Below are 19,873 nucleotides of genomic sequence, written 5' to 3' on the forward strand. Positions count from 1 at the left end.
CAGTTTGCCAATCTGAAAATGATCCATTGATCCCGACTCTCTATTTTCTGTTAGTTAGCCAATCCCCTCTATCCATGCTGATATATTACCTCCAACCCCATGAACTTTTATCTTGTATAGTAACCTTTTATGTGGCATTTTATCGAATGCTTTCTGGAAATCCAAATATATGACATCAACTGGTTCTCCTTTATTCACTCTGCTTGTTACATCCTCAAACAACTCCTGCAAATTTGTCAAACATGATTTCCCTTTTATAAAACCATGCTGACTCTGCTTGACTGAAATATGATTTTCTAAATGTCCTGCTACGACTACAACATAATGATGGACTCCAGTATTTTCCCAATGACAGATGACTGGTCTATAGTTTCCTGCCTTCTGACTCCTTCCTTTCTTGAATAGGGGTGTTACATTTGCAGTTTTCCAGTCCGTTGGGACCTGTCCAGAATTCGGGGAATTTTGCTAGATTACAACCAATGCTGTCACTATCTCTGCAGCCATTTCTTTTAAGACCTAGGATGCATGCCATCAGGTCCAGGGGACCTGTCCACCTTTTGTCCCATTAGTTTGCTTCGTACCTTATCTCTAGTGATAGTGATCTGTTTTAAGTCTACTTCCCCCACCCCTCCTCCCAAATAGCCCCTTGATTATCAACTGTTGGGATGTTTTTAGTGTCCTCTACCGTAAAGACTGATACAAAATATTTGTTCAAAATCTCTGCCATTTCCATGTTTCCCATTAATTCTCCAATCTCCCCCTCTAAGGGACCAACGTTTACTTTAGCTACTCGTTTCCTTTTTATATACCTGTAGAAGCTCTTACTGTCTTTATATTTCATATGCTATCTTCTCTGTCTTTATCATTTTTTTTAAGTCGTCCTTTGCTGGTTTATAGAAATTTCCCAATCCACTGTCCTTCACAACATTGTATGCCTTTTTTTTCAATTTGATACCATTCTTTACTTCCTTAGTTAGCCAGGGATGGTTCATCCTTCTCTTAGCATCTTTATCTCTCCCTTGAATAAATCTTTGCTGTGATTATGAAATATCTCGTTAAATATTTGCCACTGCATTTCTACAGTCTTACCCTTTAACATATTTTCCCAGTCCATAAAACTGCCCTGTTTGGTCCCATCGGTTTTTGTGCCAGTGCTTTCATCTTTAAAACAGTTGCTGCAATATCGCTCATAACAGACCCTTATTTGACCCTTAATTTATCATGAACTCTCTTACCCGCAGGAAACAGAACTTGTATTTTAAAAGAGAACTGAACTCGTGTATCCTTATGTCTGAGATTGAGAGGGGCTGTCTGGGTAGATGCTGAGGCTGTTTTTTCCCTGGTTGGAGAGTTTAGAACTAGGAGTCAGAGAGTCAGAAATTAGCCAGCCTAATGCATGTTTTAATGCGATTTCTTTCCACGTTTTCATCTACGCAGCGTGGAGGCCCCGAACTGCGGGAGACCATCAGCGGCAGGTCGGGGCCATAAAAGGAGCGGTGAGTGACGGCCCAGGGAGCAGTATGGAGGCATGCCACTACAAGGTACAGCACGAGCTGGTACAGGAGGACAACAGCAGTGAAGAGTGACGTCAGCAAGGTCCAGGATGGTGATTGGCGCGTGGGCAGGTGCAGCAAGAGCGACGAGATCGGGGCGAAGGAGCGGCGAGAGACTGGAGGGATGTGATCGGAGCCCAGGGGAGGCATGAGTTTGGGGCCAGGGGCCCAGGGACAGCACGGGCCAGCCCACACTGCGATATGGGTACGGACTGGGTCCGTGCAGCAGAGCAGGTCTCCGCTTGTCTTGAGTAATCCTTGCCACTGGACCAAGACCTAGCTCTGTCAAGCCCATGTGGTGGTTGGTGTGCAACGGCCACCACACGTTAAAAAAATCCACGCACAGGACTCTTCCACCCTTGAGGATGTAGTTCGGGTTCTTCTTTCGAAACACCTGTGAACTGCTTTTTTTTGGGGCGTGGAAGCAAGTCATCCTCGTTTTGAGGGACCACTTATGAGTTAACGTCTAGTAACTTACCATCAGTCGAATCAGTGAGTGTCAGCAGATTTCCACTGTGGTGGGCATCACAGCCTCAAACCCTGCCCTCAAATGATATCCAGACACTTCCCAGTTGAGGTCACTGGATCGGTACGAAGAGCAGGGGCACTGGCTGATTTTTACTTGTATTTAGCCCAGTGATACTGAGGACAATTATAACCGCTGAACTGCTGCCTTGGCTGAGATTAGCTCACGGCCCAGATCAAGGATCAAACTTGGGACCTTCCCAGTCAGTACTGCAGTGTTCTAAAATTTGGGGCGTTGGGGGAGGGTTAGAACAGAATATTTTGAGACAAGTTTTACTCCACCTTTAAACGAAACCTTCATGACACTGCACAATTCTGAAGTCTTTCCAAATTATACAAGCATGTTAAATGGACCATCAAACAGAGTGAGACATTTTAGAAAGGCTCAAGTCACTGAAATAGACAGCTTTACAATCACTGCACAATACAGAATATAAGAACATAAGAATTAGAAACAGGAGTAGGCCATCTAGCCCCTCGAGCCTGCTCCGCCATTCAACAAGATCATGGCTGATCTGGCCGTGGACTCAGCTCCACTTACCCGCCCGCTTCCCAGAACCCTTAATTCCCTTATTGGTTAAAAATCTATCACTGACTTGAATAGATTCAATGAGCTAGCCTCAACTGCTTCCTTGGGCAGAGAATTCCACAGATTCACAACCCTCTGGGAGAAGAAACTCCTTCTCAACTCAGTTGTAAATTGGCTCCCCCGTATTTTGAGGCTGTGCCCCCTAGTTCTAGTCTCCCCGACCAGTGGAAACAACCTCTCTGCCTCTATCCTGTCGATCCCTTTCATTATTCTAAATGTTTCTATAAGATCACCCCTCATCCTTCTGAACTCCAACGAGTAAAGACCCAGTCTACTCAATCTATCATCATAAGGTAACCCCCTCATCTCCGGAATCAGCCTAGTGAATCATCTCTGTACCCCCTCCAAAGCTAGTATATACTTCCTTAAGTAAGGTGACCAAAACTGCACGCAGTACTCCAGGTGCGGCCTCACCCAACACCCTGTACAGCTGCAGAAGGATCTCCCTGCTTTTGTACTCCATCCCTCTCGCAATGAAGGCCAACATTCCATTCGCCTTCCTGATTACCTGTTGCACCTACAAACTAACTTTTTGGGATTCATGCACAAGGACCCCCAGGTCCCTCTGCACCGCAGCATGTTGTAATTTCTCCCCATTCAAATAATATTCCCTTTTACTGTTTTTTTTTCCCCAAGGTGGATGACCTCACACTTTCTGACATTGTATTCCATCTGCCAAACCTCAGCCCATTCGCTTAACCTATCTAAATCTCTTTGCAGCCTCTCTGTGTCCTCTACACAACCCGCTTTCCCACTAATCTTTGTGTCATCTGCAAATTTTGTTACACTACACTCTGTCCCCTCTTCCAGGTCATCTATGCATATTGTAAACAGTTGTGGTCCCAGCACCAATCCCTGTGGCACACCACTAACCTCCGATTTCCAACCCGAAAAGGACCCATTTATCCCGACTCTCTGCTTTCTGTTAGCCAGCCAATTCTCTATCCATGCTAATACATTTTCACTGACTCCGCGTACCTTTATCTTCTGCAGTAACCTTTTGTGTAGCACCTTATCGAATGCCTTTTGAAAATTGAAATACACCACATCCATCGGTACACCTCTATCCACCATGCTCGTTATATCCTCAAAGAATTCCAGTAAATTAGTTAAACATGATTTTCCCCTTCATGAATCCATGCTGCGTCTACTTGATTGCACTATTCCTATCTAGATGTCCCGCTATTTCTTCCTTAATAGTTTCAAGCATTTTCCCCACTAAACTAACCGGCCTATAGTTATCTACCTTTTGTCTGCCCCCTTTTTTAAACAGAGGCATTACATTAGCTGCTTTCCAATCCGCTGGTACCTCCCCAGAGTCCAGAAAATTTTGGTAGATTATAACGAATGCATCTGCTATAACTTCCGCCATCTCTTTTAATACCCTGGGATGCATTTCATCAGGACCAGGGGACTTTTCTACCTTGAGTCCCATTAGCCTGTCCAGCACTACCCCACTAGTGACAATGATTATCTCAAGGTCCTCCCTTCCCACATTCCAAGACTGGGAATTAAACATACAGGGGTATCTGACAATTCGGAAAGAAAGACAAGAAGGGGAAAGGAGGTGGGGTAGCTCTGTTAATAAAGGATGATATCAGGGCAGTTGTGAGAGACGATATTGGCTCTAATGAACAAAATGTTGAATCATTGTGGGAGGAGATTAGAGATAGTAAGGGGAAAAAGTCACTGGTGGGCATAGTTTATTGGCCCCCCAAATAATAACTTCACGGTGGGGTGGGCAATAATCAAGGGAATAATGGAGGCATGTGAAAAAGGAACGGCAGTAGTCATGGGGGATTTTACATATCGATTGGTCAAATCAAATCGCACGGGGTAGCCTGGAGGAGGAATTCATAGAATGCATACAGGATTGTTTCTTAGAACAATATGTTACAGAACCTACAAGGGAGCAAGCTATCTTAGACCTGGTCCTGTGTAATGAGACAGAAATAATAAACGATCTCCGAGTAAAATCCTCTCGGAATGAGTGATCACAGTATGGTTGAATTTGTAATATAGATTGAGGGTGAGGAAGTAGTGTCTCAAACAAGCGTACTATGCTTAAACAAAGGGGACTACAGTGGGATGAGGGCAGAGTTGGCTAAAGTAGACTGGAAACACGGACTAAACGGTGGCACAATTGAGGAACAGTGGAGGACTTTTAAGGAGCTCTTTCATAGTGCGCAACAAAAATATATTCCAGTGAAAAAGAAGGGCAGTAAGAGAAGGGATAACCAGCCGTGGATAACCAAGGAAATAAAGGAGAGTATCAAATTAAAAACCAATGCGTATAAGGTGGCCAAGGTTAGTGGGAAACTAGAAGATTGGGAAAATTTTAAACGACAGCAAAGAATGACTAAGAAAGCAATAAAGAAAGGGAAGATAGATTACGAAGGTAAACTTGCGCAAAACATAAAAACGGATAGTAAAAGCTTTTACCGATAGATAAAACGGAAAAGAGTGACTAAAGTAAATGTTGGTTCCTTCGAAGATGAGAAGGGGGATTTAATAATGGGAAATGGGAAAATGGCTGAGACCTTAAACAATTATTTTGCTTCGGTCTTCACAGTGGAAGATACAGAAACCATGCCAGAAATTGCTGGTCACAGGAATGTGGGAAGGGAGGACCTTGAGACAATCACTATCACTAGGGGAGTAGTGCTGGACAGGCTAATGGGACTCAAGGTAGACAAGTCCCCTGGTCCTGATGAAATGCATCCCAGGGTATTAAAAGAGATGGCGGAAGTTATAGCAGATGCATTCGTTATAATCTACCAAAATTCTCTGGACTCTGGGGAGGTACCAGCGGATTGGAAAGCAGCTAATGTAACGCCTCTGTTTAAAAAAGGGGGCAGACAAAAGGCAGGTAACTGTAGGCCAGTTAGTTTAACATGTGTAGTGGGGAAAATGCTTGAAACTATCATTAAGGAAGAAATAGCGGGACATCTAGATAGGAATAGTGCAATCAAGTAGACGCAGCATGGATTCATGAAGGGGAAATCATGTTTAACTAATTTACTGGAATTCTTTGAGGATATAACGAGCATGGTGGATAGAGGTGTACCAATGGATGTGGTGTATTTCAATTTTCAAAAGGCATTCGATAAGGTGCTACACAAAAGGTTACTGCAGAAGATAAAGGTACGCGGAGTCAGTGAAAATGTATTAGCATGGATAGAGAATTGGCTGGCTAACAGAAAGCAGAGAGTCGGGATAAATGGGTCCTTTTCGGGTTGGAAATCGGTGGTTAGTGGTGTGCCACAGGGATCGGTGTTGGGACCACAACTGTTTACAATATGCATAGATGACCTGGAAGAGGGGACAGAGTGTAGTGTAACAAAATTTGCAGATGACACAAAGATTAGTGGGAAAGCGGGTTGTGTAGAGGACACAGAGAGGCTGCAACGCGATTGAGATAGGTTAAGCGAATGGGCTAAGGTCTGGCAGATGGAATACAATGTCGGAAAATGTGAGCTCCTCCACCTTGGGGGAAAAAAAACAGTAAAAGGGAATATTATTTGAATGGGGAGAAATTACAACATGCTGAGTGCAAAGGGACCTGAGGGTCCTTGTGCATGAATCCCAAAAAGTTAGTTTGTAGGTGCAACAGGTAATCAGGAAGACGAATGGAATGTTGGCCTTCATTGCGAGAGGGATGGAGTACAAAAGCAACCGTACAGGGTGTTGGTGAGGCCGCACCTGGAGCACTGCGTGCAGTTTTGGTCACCTTACTTAAGGAAGGATATACTAGCTTTGGAGGGGGTACAGAGACGATTCACTGGGCTGATGAGGGGGTTACCTTATGATGATAGATTGAGTAGACTGGGTCTTTACTCGTTGGAGTTCAGAGGGATGAGGGGTGATCTTATAGGAACATTTAGAATAATGAAAGGGATAGACAAGATAGAGGCAGAGAGGTTGTTTCCACTGGTTGGGGAGACTAGAACTAGGGGGCACAGCCTCAAAATACGGGGGAGCCAGTTTAAAACCGAGTTGAGAAGGAATTTCTTCTCCCAGAGGGTTGTGAATCTGTGGAATTCTCTGCCCAAGGAAGCAGTTGAGGCTAGCTCATTGAATCTATTCAAGTCAGTGATAGATTTTTAACCAATAAGGGAATTAAGGGTTTTGGGGAGCGGGCGGGTAAGTGGAGCTGAGTCCACGGCCAGATCAGCCATGATCTTGTTGAATGGCGGAGCGGGCTCGATGGTCTACTCCTGTTCCTAATTCTTATGTTCTTATGAATTGGAGAGTAGGAGTGAAGGAGGTGTATGTAGAGAGGGAGTTGGAGAGGAGGGGTGAAGGAGGTGTATGTAGAGAGGAAGTTGGAGAGTAGGGGTGAAGGTGTATGTAGAGGGAGTTGGTGAGTAGGGGTGAAGGATGTATTGAGTGATGGGGACTTACTGCCCATTAATCACCTTTGTTGAGCTGTGATGGGGTTTATTTTCCCTTTAAAATGTTTAGAATTGTTTCAATGAAGTTAGATGCGGGGCTACAGTTACTTACGGGCACTGGGCTGTTACTGGTGAATTAATGTGGGGTGTGTTAATTGGGAATAGATTTGAGTGGGCTCATTCTGTACTGACTGCATTGCTGAGCTGCGCATTTGCCCTCAATCCCAGTGATGAGGTGCTTTTGACACCAAATCCAGGGACCACTTACATTGTGACACCAAATCCAGGGACCACTTACATTGTGACACCAAATCCAGGGACCACTTACATTGTGACACCAAATCCAGGGACCACTTATACTGTGACAGTAAATCATTGGACCACTTACATGGAAGCACCAAATCCACTGAAACTACAAATTTACATAGGATATATGGCACGGAATCGGGCCATTTGAAATAACCAGTCCATGCCAGCATCTATGCTCTACTCAGGAATTAGAGAGCCTCAGTGTGGGTAATGCTCATGGTGGTGAAACCAGCTCGAGTGAGGGCAAAAATTGAGTAATGGATGAAGATATGGCAGTGGAATCACATGGCGACTGATGGGGCCTGGTACAAGAACATAATAAATAGGAGCAGGAATCGGCCACCTGGCCCCTCGAGCCTACTCTGCTATTCAATAAGATCATGGCTGATCTGATCATGGACTCAGCTCCACTTCCCTGCCCGCTCTCCATAACCCTTTATTCCCTTCACTCAAAAATCTGTCTATCTCCACCTTAAATATATTCAATGACCTAGGCTCCACAGCTCTCTGGGCAGAGAATACCACAGATTTACAACCCTCTGATAGAAGAAATTCCTCCTCATCTCAGTTTTAAATGGGCGGCCCCTTATTCTGAGACTATGCCCCCTAGTTTTAGTTTCCCCGATGAGTGGAAATATCCTCTCTCTATCCATATTGTCGAACCCCCTCATTATCCTCTATGTCTCAATAAGATCACCTCTCATTCTTCTGAACTCCAATGAGTATCGGCTCAACCTACTCAACCTATCTTCATAAGTCAACCCCCTCATCTCTGGAATCAACCTAGTGAACTTTGTCTGAACTGCCTCCAATGCAAGTGTATTCCCTCCTTAAATACAAGACCAAAACTGTACACAGTACTCTAGGTTTGGCCTCACCAATACCCTGTACATTTGTAACAGGACTTCTCTGCGTTTATATTCTAACCCCCTTGCAATAAAGGCCAACATTCCATTTGCCTTCCTGATCACTTGCTGTATCTGCATACTAACGTTTTGTGTTTCATGCACAAGGACCCCCAGATTCCTCTGTACTGCAGCACTTTGCAATTTTTCTCCATTTAAATTATAATTTGCTTTTCTATTTTTTCTGCCAATTTGGTGAGAAGTTATTGTCAGAAGCACTTTTCAGACAGGCTGATAATCAGCTGTAACCAGCACAACAAATGTATCCATCTGTTCTTGTTCCAAAATCCCAAAATCTAATGTCCCTAATTAAATGTTCGGTGAGATTTGTCGAGATGCGTAAGAAGGGAGGAAATGAGGCTTGCAGGAATGAAGGTTCCTTGAATGAACAGTTTATGAGGCTGTTTTATGACTCGTCTGCATGAGGTTAAAAGCATGAAATGGAAAATGGCACGTCCACTGACACTTATATTGTCAATAATGCTTTCTAAGTTAATCACTATCTCCTAAGCCTCCATCATCTCATCATATACAATCCCTTGAAATCGAGGAAGACTTACTTACACTCTAAAAGTGAGTTCTCAGGTGACTGTACAGTCTGATCTGGCAATTGCAGTTGCTGTCACAGGTGAGACAGACAGTCGTTGAAGGAAAGGGTGGGTGGGATGGTTTGCCACATGCTCCTTCCATTGCCTGTGCTTGTTTTCTGCATGCTCGGCGACAAGACTCAAGGTGTTCAGCGCCCTCCTCGATGCTCTTCCTCCACTTATGGTGATCTTGGGCCAGGGATGCCCAGCTGCCTAATATCCTATTGACTATCCCAACCACTAAGCCCATTTCTAACAAATAACTGCAACCACTAACACTAACGCCAGCCCCTAACCAAGGATTGTTGACAGGGATCAGTGGAGGATCTAAAGACCTGATAATGGAAGTATTTAAACAATTATCTTGATGCAAGAAATACTGCAAGGTATGTTAGTAACAAGTAATTATATCAACAAAACTATCAAAATCAGCAAAGACAATTACAAAGTTCAGACATTTCAAAGACTATTACATGCAGTAATCACATTCAAAAAGCGTTAAACAATATACAAAATAATAGATTTTAGGTCTTAAGCAAGATAGTTCTTTCAATGGTTGGTTGAAAGGAATGTCAGATGAGTGTAAAGTGAGACACACCATGTTCAGTCTATGACACCCACAAGAACACTCAAACAGAAAAACCTTGGGATTTGAAGTGTTAAATGATGAACTGAGTGAGAAGTGAAGTAATCTAGAGTAAGAAAAGGCCCAAATTGGAACAGTCAGTAACAGAACATTAATTGGTCTCCTCTTATTATGGAGAAATCAAATGTTTGAAGCAAGCTGATTTATTCAATATTTATACACAACATCAATCTCCAGCTCGTGTATAGGGATTATTAAGATCATCATAAACAAACAATAACTGCCAGAATGAACATGGTTCACTGCCCAATGCAATGCCAGGAAATACTGTACTATTCACTCATGCCCTTCAATGGCAGGGTATTTACCCAGCATGCCAGACGGGAGAGAATGTGCCGCACCCAGACTAGAGGAGTTCAGTGCGCAGGCGCGCATCCTGGTTGGGTTTGGAGCATGCGTGGTGCGTGTAATGGCGGAGGTCGTGCGTGTAATGGCGGAAGTCACACGCACGAAATATGAATTCCGCAAAAGGGTTCATTTTCAGCGGAGCGGAGGGCAGTAATGGACCAGCGGGTAGCCGGGGATGCTTCATAAACAACTGCTGCCCGCCGCAAGCCCCGAATGATAACCGGAATATCGGCGGTTACAACTTCGAGGCTTTCCCCCGGTCACAGGCCCAGGCTAGCAGCGGCCATCTTGATGCAGGAAGGCACATTCAGCGCTCCGCCATCTTGATTCGGTGGGTAGCACAGCGCATGCGTGGCCATCTTGGTGCAGGAACAAAGTGAGCGATGTCAGTCTCTGTTTCCAACCGGGTCTTCATGGGTGAAGTCCTGACACAGATATTTTATTCTCACTCTTCACACCACGGATTTCTCACCGTCTCTCCCAAAGGCGCTGCTTAGTGCCGACCTTACGGTTTACGTCTCACACAATTGTGAGGGATGGTTTTCTAGACCAATATGTCGAGGAACCAACTAGGGGGGAGGCCATCTTAGACTGGGTGTTGTGTAATGAGAGAGGATTAATTAACAATCTCATTGTGCGAGGCCCCTTGGGGAAGAGTGACCATAATATGGTGGAATTCTGCATTAGGATGGAGAATGAAACAGTTAATTCAAAGACCATGGTCCAGAACTTAAAGAAGGGTAACTTTGAAGGTATGAGGCGTGAATTGGCTAGGATAGATTGGCGAATGATACTTAAGGGGTTGACTGTGGATGGGCAATGGCAGACATTTAGAGACCGCATGGATGAACTACAACAATTGCACATTCCTGTCTGGCGTAAAAATAAAAAAGGGAAGGTGGCTCAACCGTGGCTATCAAGGGAAATCAGGGATAGTATTAAAGCCAAGGAAGTGGCATACAAATTGTCCAGAAATATCAGCGAACCCGGGGACTGGGAGAAATTTAGAACTCAGCAGAGGAGGACAAAGGGTTTGATTAGGGCAGGGAAAATGGAGTACAAGAAGAAGCTTGCAGGGAACATTAAGGCGGATTGCAAAAGTTTCTATGGGTATGTAAAGAGAAAAAGATTAGTAAAGACAAACGTAGGTCCCCTGCAGTCAGAATCAGGGGAAGTCATAACGGGGAACAAAGAAATGGCAGACCAATTGAACAAGTACTTTGGTTCAGTATTCACTAAGGAGGACACAAACAACCTTCCAGATATAAAAGGGGTCAGAGGGTCTAGTAAGGAGGAGGAACTGAGGGAAATCTTTATTAGTCGGGAAATTGTGTTGGGGAAATTGATGGGATTGAAGGCTGATAAATCCCCAGGGCCTGATGCACTGCATCCCAGAGTACTTAAGGAGGTGGCCTTGGAAATAGCGGATGCATTGACAGTCATTTTCCAACATTCCATTGACTCTGGATCAGTTCCTATCGAGTGGAGGGTAGCCAATGTAACCCCACTTTTTAAAAAAGGAGGGAGAGAGAAAACAGGGAATTATAGACCGGTCAGCCTGACCTCAGTAGTGGGTAAAATGATGGAATCAATTATTAAGGATGTCATAGCAGTGCATTTGGAAAATGGTGACATGATAGGTCCAAGTCAGCATGGATTTGTGAAAGGGAAATCATGCTTGACAAATCTTCTGGAATTTTTTGAGGATGTTTCCAGTAAAGTGGACAAAGGAGAACCAGTTGATGTGGTATATTTGGACTTTCAGAAGGCTTTCAACAAGGTCCCACACAAGAGATTAATGTGCAAAGTTAAAGCACATGGGATTGGGAGTAGTGTGCTGACGTTGATTGAGAACTGGTTGTCAGACAGGAAGCAAAGAGTAGGAGTAAATGGGTACTTTTCAGAATGGCAGGCAGTGACTAGTGGGGTACCGCAAGGTTCTGTGCTGGGGCCCCAGCTGTTTACATTGTACATTAATGATTTAGACGAGGGGATTAAATGTAGTATCTCCAAATTTGCGGATGACACTAAGTTGGGTGGCAGTGTGAGCTGCGAGGAGGATGCTTGGAGGCTGCAGAGTGACTTGGATAGGTTAGATGAGTGGGCAAATGCATGGCAGATGAAGTATAATGTGGATAAATGTGAGGTTATCCACTTTGGTGGTAAAAACAGAGAGGCAGACTATTATCTGAATGGTGACAGATTAGGAAAAGGGGAGGTGCAACGAGACCTGGGTGTCATGGTACATCAGTCATTGAAGGTTGGCATGCAGGTACAGCAGGCGGTTAAGAAAGCAAATGGGATGTTGGCCTTCATAGCGAGGGGATTTGAGTACAGGGGCAGGGAGGTGTTGCTACAGTTGTACAGGGCCTTGGTGAGGCCACACCTGGAGTATTGTGTGCAGTTTTGGTCTCCTAACTTGTGGAAGGACATTCTTGCTATTGAGGGAGTGCAGCGAAGATTCACCAGACTGATTCCCGGGATGGTGGGACTGACCTATCAAGAAAGACTGGATCAACTGGGCTTGTATTCACTGGAGTTCAGAAGAATGAGAGGGGACCTCATAGAAACGTTTAAAATTCTGACGGGTTAAGACAGGTTAGATGCAGGAAGAATGGTCTCAATGTTGGGGAAGTCCAGAACCAGGGGTCACAGTCTAAGGATAAGGGGTAAGCCATTTAGGACCGAGATGAGGAGAAACTTCTTCATCCAGAGAGTGGTGAACCTGTGGAATTCTCTACCACAGAAAGTAGTTGAGGCCAATTCACTAAATATATTCAAAAGGGAGTTGGATGAAGTCCTTACTACTCGGGGGATCAAGCAGGAAGGGGGTACTGAAGTTTCATGTTCAGCCATGAACTCATTGAATGGCGGTGCAGGCTAGAAGGTCTGAATGGCCTACTCCTGCACCTATTTTCTATGTTTCTATGTAACAAAGAAGCCCCAGAACTGTTTACTCCTTGGGTTAGAATCCCCATGTACAGTCCCAGGGTTGGAATTCCTATGTACAGTCCACGGTTAGAATCCCCATGTACAGTCCCAGGGTTAGAATTCCCATGTACAGTCCCAGGGTTAGAATCCCCAGGTACAGTCCCAGAGTTGGAATCCCCATGTACAGTCCCAGGGTTGGAATCCTGTGACTGTACACAGATGAAGAGAAAAATTGAGACCTTGAATGTGAGTTTGGAAAAAAAATCATAGAAGCATGATTCAATTTATATACTAAACTATTTGAAATCAAATCAAATGTATTGTTGCAAATAACACATTACTTACATGCCAAATGGGAAGAAGTGATGTCTGGGCTGTGCGGGAGTGTTTGCGCCCAGTTACACAGCGTGTGTCTGGCTCTCCACTGCAAATGAGCTTCTTACGGTTCACAGTCTTATTGACACATCCAACTGACAGGATGGACGTCGCCCTTTAAACCGCATCAGAGAAATATCAACATTTGATGTTTAGTTTTCTAAATCTTTATAAAACACTGGTTAGGCCTCAGCTGGAGTATTGTGTTCAGGTTTGGGCTCCAAACTTTCGGAATGATGCCAAGCTTTTCGAGAGGGTGCAGAAGGAACGGTGCCAGAGATGAGGGACTTCCATTATGTGGAGAGAGTGGTGAAGTTTTCTCCAGCGAGCAGGAAAGGGTAAAAGGAGATTTGATGGAAATGTACAAAATTATGAACAATTTAGACAGAATAAATATGGCGAAAGTGTTTCCAGTGGCATTAGGGTAGGTAACGAGAGGAGTCAAACTTCCGATGATTGGCAAAAAAATTAGAGGTTAGTTGTTACCCAGCGGATTTTTATGATCTGGAATGCACTGTCTGAAAGGGTGATGGAAGCAGATTCAATAGTAACTTTCAAAATGGAATTGGATAAATACTTGAAGGGAAAAATATACCGAGCCATGGGTAAAGAGCAGAGGAGTGGAACTCATTGAACAGCTCAACCAAATAGCCGGCATAGACACGATAGGCCAAATGGCCTCCTGTGCTGTACCACTCCCAAACAATGGCGGATGATCTTACCCAGAGTGCTCCGCCTGGGGGAATACGCTCTATCTTCATCAGCAGGGGGGCAGCGCATGGGAAGGGCTTGTCCCTGGAGAGCACCTCCCTGTGTGGAGCAGCTCCCGGGGACTGAACAGAGTGAGCGCGGCGTCGGCAACACCGAGTGTGGCTCTCAGGCCCTAGGCAACACCGAGTGCGATTCTCGGGGGCCCTAGGCAACACCGAGTGCGGCTCTCATGTGCCGGGCAACACCGAGTGCGGCTCTCGGGGCCCCGAGCAACACCGAGCGCGGCTCTCAGGCGCCGGGCAACACCGACTGCGGCTCTCAGGCGCCGGGCAACACCGAGTGCGGGGCTCTCAGGCGCCGGGCAACACCGAGTGCGGCTCCCGGGCCCCGGGCAACACCAGGTGCGGCTCTCGGGCCCCAGGCAACACCGAGTGCGGCTCTCAGGCCCCAGGCAACACCAAGTGTGGCTCTCAGGTCCCGGGCAACGCCAAGTGCGGTTTTTGTCAAGATCCCATACAAGAGATTGGTGTGCAAAATTAAAGCACATGGTATTGGGGGTAATGTACTGACGTGGATAGAGAACTGGTTGGCAGACAGGAAGCAGAGAGTCGGGATAAACGGGTCCTTTTCAGAATGGCAGGCAGTGACTAGTGGGGTGCTGCAAGGCTCAGTGCTGGGACCCCAGCTATTTCCAACATGCATTAATGATTTGGATGAGGGAATTGAGTGTAATATCACCAAGTTTGCAGATGACACTAAGCTGGGTGGCAGTGTGAGCTGTGAGGAGGACGCGAAAAGGCTGCAGGGTGAATTGAACATTTTGGTGAGTGGGCAAATGCGTGGCAGATGCAGTATAATGTGGATAAATGTGAAGTTATCCACATTGGTGGCAAAAATACGAAGGCAGAATATTATCTGAATGGCGGCAGATTAGGAAAAAGGGAGGTGCAATGAGACCTGGGTGTCATGGTACATCAGTCATTGAAAATTGGCATGCAGGTACAGCAGGTGTTGATGAAGGCAAATGGTAGGGGATTTGAGTATAGGAGCAGGGAGGTCTTACTGCAGTTGTACAGGGCCTTAGTGAGGCCTCACCTGAAATATTGTGTTCAGTTTTGGTCTCCTAATCTGAGGAAGGACGTTCTTGCTATTGAGGGAGTGCAGCGAAGGTTCACCAGACTGATTCCCGGGATGGCAGGACTGATATATGAGGAAAGACTGGATCGACTGGGCCTGTATTCACTGGAGTTTAGAAGGATGAGAGGGGATCTCATAGAAACATATAAAATTCTGACAGGGCTGGATAGGTTAGATGCAGGAAGAATGTTCCCAATGTTGGGGAAGTCCAGAACCAGGGGACATAGTCTAAGGATAAGGGGTAACCCATTTAGGACTGAGATGAGGAGAAACTTCTTCACTCAGAGAGTTGTTAACCTGTGGAATTCCCTACCGCAGAGAGTTGTTGATGCCAGTTCATTGGATATATTCAAGAGAGAGTTAGATATGGCCCTTACGGCTAAAGGAGAAAGCAGGAAAGGGGTACTGAGGTGAATGATCAACCATGATATTGAATGGTGGTGTAGGCTCGAAGGGCCGAATGGCCTACACCTGCACCTATTTTCTATGTTTCCATGTTTCTCGGGCCCCGAGCAACACCGAGTGCGGCTCTCAGGTCCCGGGCAACACCGAGTGCGGCTCTCGGGCCCCGGGCAACACCGAGTGCGGCTCTCGGGCCCCGGGCAACACCGAGTGCGGCTCTCGGGCCCCGGGCAACACCGAGTGCGGCTCTCGGGCCCCGGGCAACACCGAGTGCGGCTCTCGGGCCCCGGGCAACACCGAGTGCGGCTCTCGGGCCCCGGGCAACACCGAGTGCGGCTCTCGGGCCCCGGGCAACACCGAGTGCGGCTCTCGGGCCCCGGGCAACACCGAGTGCGGCTCTCAGTCCCGGAGTCAGAGCCACTGGGCCCAGAACCAGCAAACCCTGAGGGTAGATCCTCCCTCAAACCAGAAAAACAAAACTTCCATTTATACAGCAGGCTCAGAAATTCCCAGCCGCTCTGTGTCAGGGTGGACGCTGGATGCGGAAGTCGCTCCCTGGCCTCGTGCATAGTATAGAATTAGGTAGTCCCTTGTATCGAGGATGACCCGCTTCCACACCAAAAAGGGATGAGTTCACAGGTGTTTCAATATGGGAGCTGATATTCCAGGTACAGAACTCCATATTGAAGGATGGAAGGTGCCTGTGCGTGGATTCTTTTAACGTGGTTGGCTGCTGCACACCGACCACCACACGGGCTGGAGAGAGCTAGGTCTTGGTCCAGTGGAAAGGGTTAACTAAGACAACTGGAGACCAAGCTCTGCTGCACAGACCTGGCGCACATACTCCTACTGCCCACAGATCGCAGTGTGGGCTGGCCCGTGCTGCCCCTGGACCCTCGCCTCTTCCGGGCCACGAAATCTCGCCTCTCGTGGGACACAATCTCTCCGCCCTGAACTCTCGCCTCTCGTGGGCCCAATCTCTCCACCCTGAACTCTCGCCTCTCCTTGGCCCCAATCCTTCTGCCCCAAACTCTCACCGCTACTCCACCCCAACCTCACCGCTTCTCTGCTGCTTGCTGTACCTGGGACATTCCAATGGTCCTGCCCATGCTCCAATCGGTGACCTGGATTCTGGTACAAAGCAAAATCTAGACTCTCAAGTCTCCACATCTAGGGCAATTTAGAGAAGATCGCCGCTCACCTATGCTACAAATGTAACAAAGACGCTTTGGATACCTGGCCTCCTGTGTGGGTCTGTTTGTTGCATCAGTTTGAGCTGGAGTGGAGGTGGAGGAGAAGCTGCTGGGTTTCACCCCCAGTACTTCTGGGCCCAGTGGGACCAACAATTCCCCATATGGAACTGTCAATGGAGGTGGGTTCCCTTTCCTAAAAGACATTAATGAACCATTTGGATTTTACCACAAACTGGCAACTTTCATGGTCACAGTTTCTAGTGCCGGCCCCACAAATGACCCGGTTCACTAAGTTCAATTTCACAACCTGTCTTTATGTTTTTGTGGGTTCCCTCTCATCCACCCTTTTTCCTGTTTGAAATTCACTTTACAGGGTATTAAAAGGGGAGGATTTGTCGACCGGAGGCTCAAACCAAACATCACAGTAAGACCTGACAGAGTCACTCGATTCACCGGGAACGGAATATCATCGACCTTTGACCATGGAAGCAAAAAGCACCGTTCACAGCGGGGAGAAACTGCACACATGCTTTGTGTGTGGACAAGGCTTCAGCCTATCATCCAATCTGGAGGGACACAAGTGCAGTCACACTGGGGAGAAACTGTGTAAATGTGGGGACTGTGGGAAATGTTTCAACTACCCGTCCCAGCTGGAAACACATAGGCGAATTCACACTGGGGAGAGGCCATTCACCTGCTCCGATTGTGGGATGGGATTCGCTCAGTTATCCAACCTGCTGGCACACCAGCGAGTTCACACTGGGGAGAGACTGTTCCTCTGCTCTGAGTGTGGGAAGGGATTTATTCAGTCATCCAACCTGCTGGCACACCAGCGAGTTCACACTGGGGAGAGACTGTTCCTCTGCTCTGAGTGTGGGAAAGGATTTACTCGGTTATCCAACCTGCTGACACACCAACGAGTTCACACTGGGGAGAGACCGTTCCTCTGCTCTGTGTGTGGGATGGGATTCACTCAGTTATCCAGCCTGCTGAGACACCAGCAAATTCACACTGGGGAGAGGCCGTTCACCTGTTCTGAGTGTGGGAAGGGATTCATTCGGTCATCCCACCTGTTGACACACCAGCGAGTTCACAAATGACTATAGTGGTTGGAATCTGCTGTTATTGCTGCTGTTAATTACATCCAGGACTAAATCGTGTTCATTCTGACAGTTGGGTTTGTTTCCGCTGATAATAACTCCTCTAACTGGACTGGAGGTTAATATTTGGGATAATCAAACAAATGAGTGTTGCTTTCAACACATTGCTGTAGATTTTTGTCTTTCCCATCTGAGTGTTTAGCATCAGCTGGCTGGAGCTCAGAGAGGACAATCTGCGGGGGAGGGGGGAGGGGATCTTATTGGGGGAGAACTTCAGCCTGGACGCAGTCCTTCAGGGTCACTGAGAGGGGCAAATGGCACTTTGGTCTCTCTCATCTCTCATCACTAACAGCAAAGTTGCCGTGCGGGTTAATCTTGACGTATGTAAGGTGCGGATAATATCCACCCAAGGGTGTTTAAAGAGATGGGACGGGTGCTCTGTCAGCCCCTTGCCCATATTTCTCAACAGCTTAGTAGAGTCAGGGATTGTTCTGAGATTGGAAGCCAGCACGCGTAGTTCCCATTTTCCAAATTGGGCACAAGTCTGAGCTCAGGAACTAAAGGCCCATCAACATGACCTCGATCATCGGGAAGGTGCTTGAAGGGATCCTGAGAGATGCTGTTTTTGATCATGGGGAAAGGGAAGGGGCCATTAGAGATACTGAACATGGATTCTGGTAAACATGGTCATGTCTTACAAACTAGCTTGAGTTTGTAAAGAAGTTGTTAGGTTGGTGGATGGGGGAATCCGGTTGACATTGTCTACCTCAGGGTGTCAAACTCATTTTCTATGGTGGGCCTGATCCAATATCCTGGCACTTGGCGTGGGCCACATTCAGCAAAAGTTATTAGATTGTATTTACTGGCGCTGCTCCCAATCCCTGCCACCTCTTAGCTTGAGCATTCATGAACTGACCTTGCTCAAACAATAACCAGAAGGATATTGCTGCATTGTTCTGCCTGTGACCACAAGGCTGTGTCACTGCCATACACAGATAGCGTTTTCTTGCTTCACGTCTCCATACAAAAACCATCACTTCACACATCCCCTTTCTACACAATTGCAGCAGACATGAGCAAGGACGTGAGGCTTATTAAAAGACACATTTAATTACAGCAAAGGGAGAAATGTTCAGTTATTTTCCATTACAGGCAAAATGCCGGGCAAACCAGCAGCATACTGGCACCTGAACAGTGCCTCATCGGCCGACAGGCTTTTCTCAAATATATTTGCTGCGTGGATATAAACTTAAACCAGTTTTGCAGGTGTGATGCTCTATTCATACATTGAACGTGGAAGAGATGCTGTGGGGCATATGCTAAGTCCAGTAGCTGAAAGCGATTAACAGACTGGGTTTTGTGTTTCGTGATCCCGGGCGTGTTACCAATACCAGCAAAAATGAAGCCCATGGAATAAAACGGACAGTGAGCAAGTCAGAATGAGAAGCTTTAACAACAACCGATGTTTCACAAAGGGAGACCTCACAAGACCAAAGGACATTGGTGGCGTTTAATGGGCTGTTTGTGTCACTGGGCTACAGGAGGCTATTTGTGACAGAAGGAAAGCTGGTCACAACAAACAAACAATTTACCGGCCTGTCCAGGGCCCACTCTGACCCCCACCTTCTCTCTCTCACTATTGATGGACACTGCTGCAGTAATTGCTCCTCTGACCTTTCCTCTCTTGTCCCTCTTACACCCCTAATACACGGCCCGACACAATCTCCCTCCCCCTACATCCTCACTGTGCTGGAATCCACACCAGTTTCCCCATCTGTTCCTTGTTCTCTTCCTGGATCCTGAAACTACAGAACTCGCTCTTCCCCTCCTGAAGTCTATAGGCTCCAAAACTGAAGCTTGGTGGGCCTCAGTCCCGACTCCTTGATTTACCTCCCCTTCTTTCCTCCTCTTTCCCTCTTGGTTGTGTTCCACTCTGGGCCTTGGGCCTTCCCCGGGGATTCTCAGTATGAACAGGGGGATGTGTGTTGAGACAGGATGTCCCAGCTCTCCACCTTTAAAGGGACAAGGAGAGGACCCGCCGGGCTGAATGGCCCTGCTTTATGACTTCACTGCAGTACCTAGCAACCACCTTCCCTGAGCCCTGCTCATTATGGGCTGGGTTGAGCTCAGTGCTGTTGCAGGAAGGGAAACAGGAGCAGGATTCGACA

The 19,873-nt window shown here is 46.7% G+C and overlaps 2 protein-coding genes across 3 annotated transcripts in view; both read right to left on the reverse strand.

The window, feature by feature from the left end:
• LOC139276125 (NXPE family member 3-like) overlaps nt 1–19,873 on the reverse strand; it is a 742,865-nt gene that overhangs the window by 199,139 nt on the left and 523,853 nt on the right. The window lies entirely within an intron of this gene.
• Nucleotides 1–19,873, reverse strand: part of LOC139276124 (zinc finger protein 850-like) — a 226,213-nt gene that overhangs the window by 122,123 nt on the left and 84,217 nt on the right. The window lies entirely within an intron of this gene.

The sequence above is a fragment of the Pristiophorus japonicus genome, chromosome 11 (assembly GCF_044704955.1).
Source record: "Pristiophorus japonicus isolate sPriJap1 chromosome 11, sPriJap1.hap1, whole genome shotgun sequence".
In the NCBI taxonomy this organism is placed as follows: domain Eukaryota; kingdom Metazoa; phylum Chordata; class Chondrichthyes; family Pristiophoridae; genus Pristiophorus; species Pristiophorus japonicus.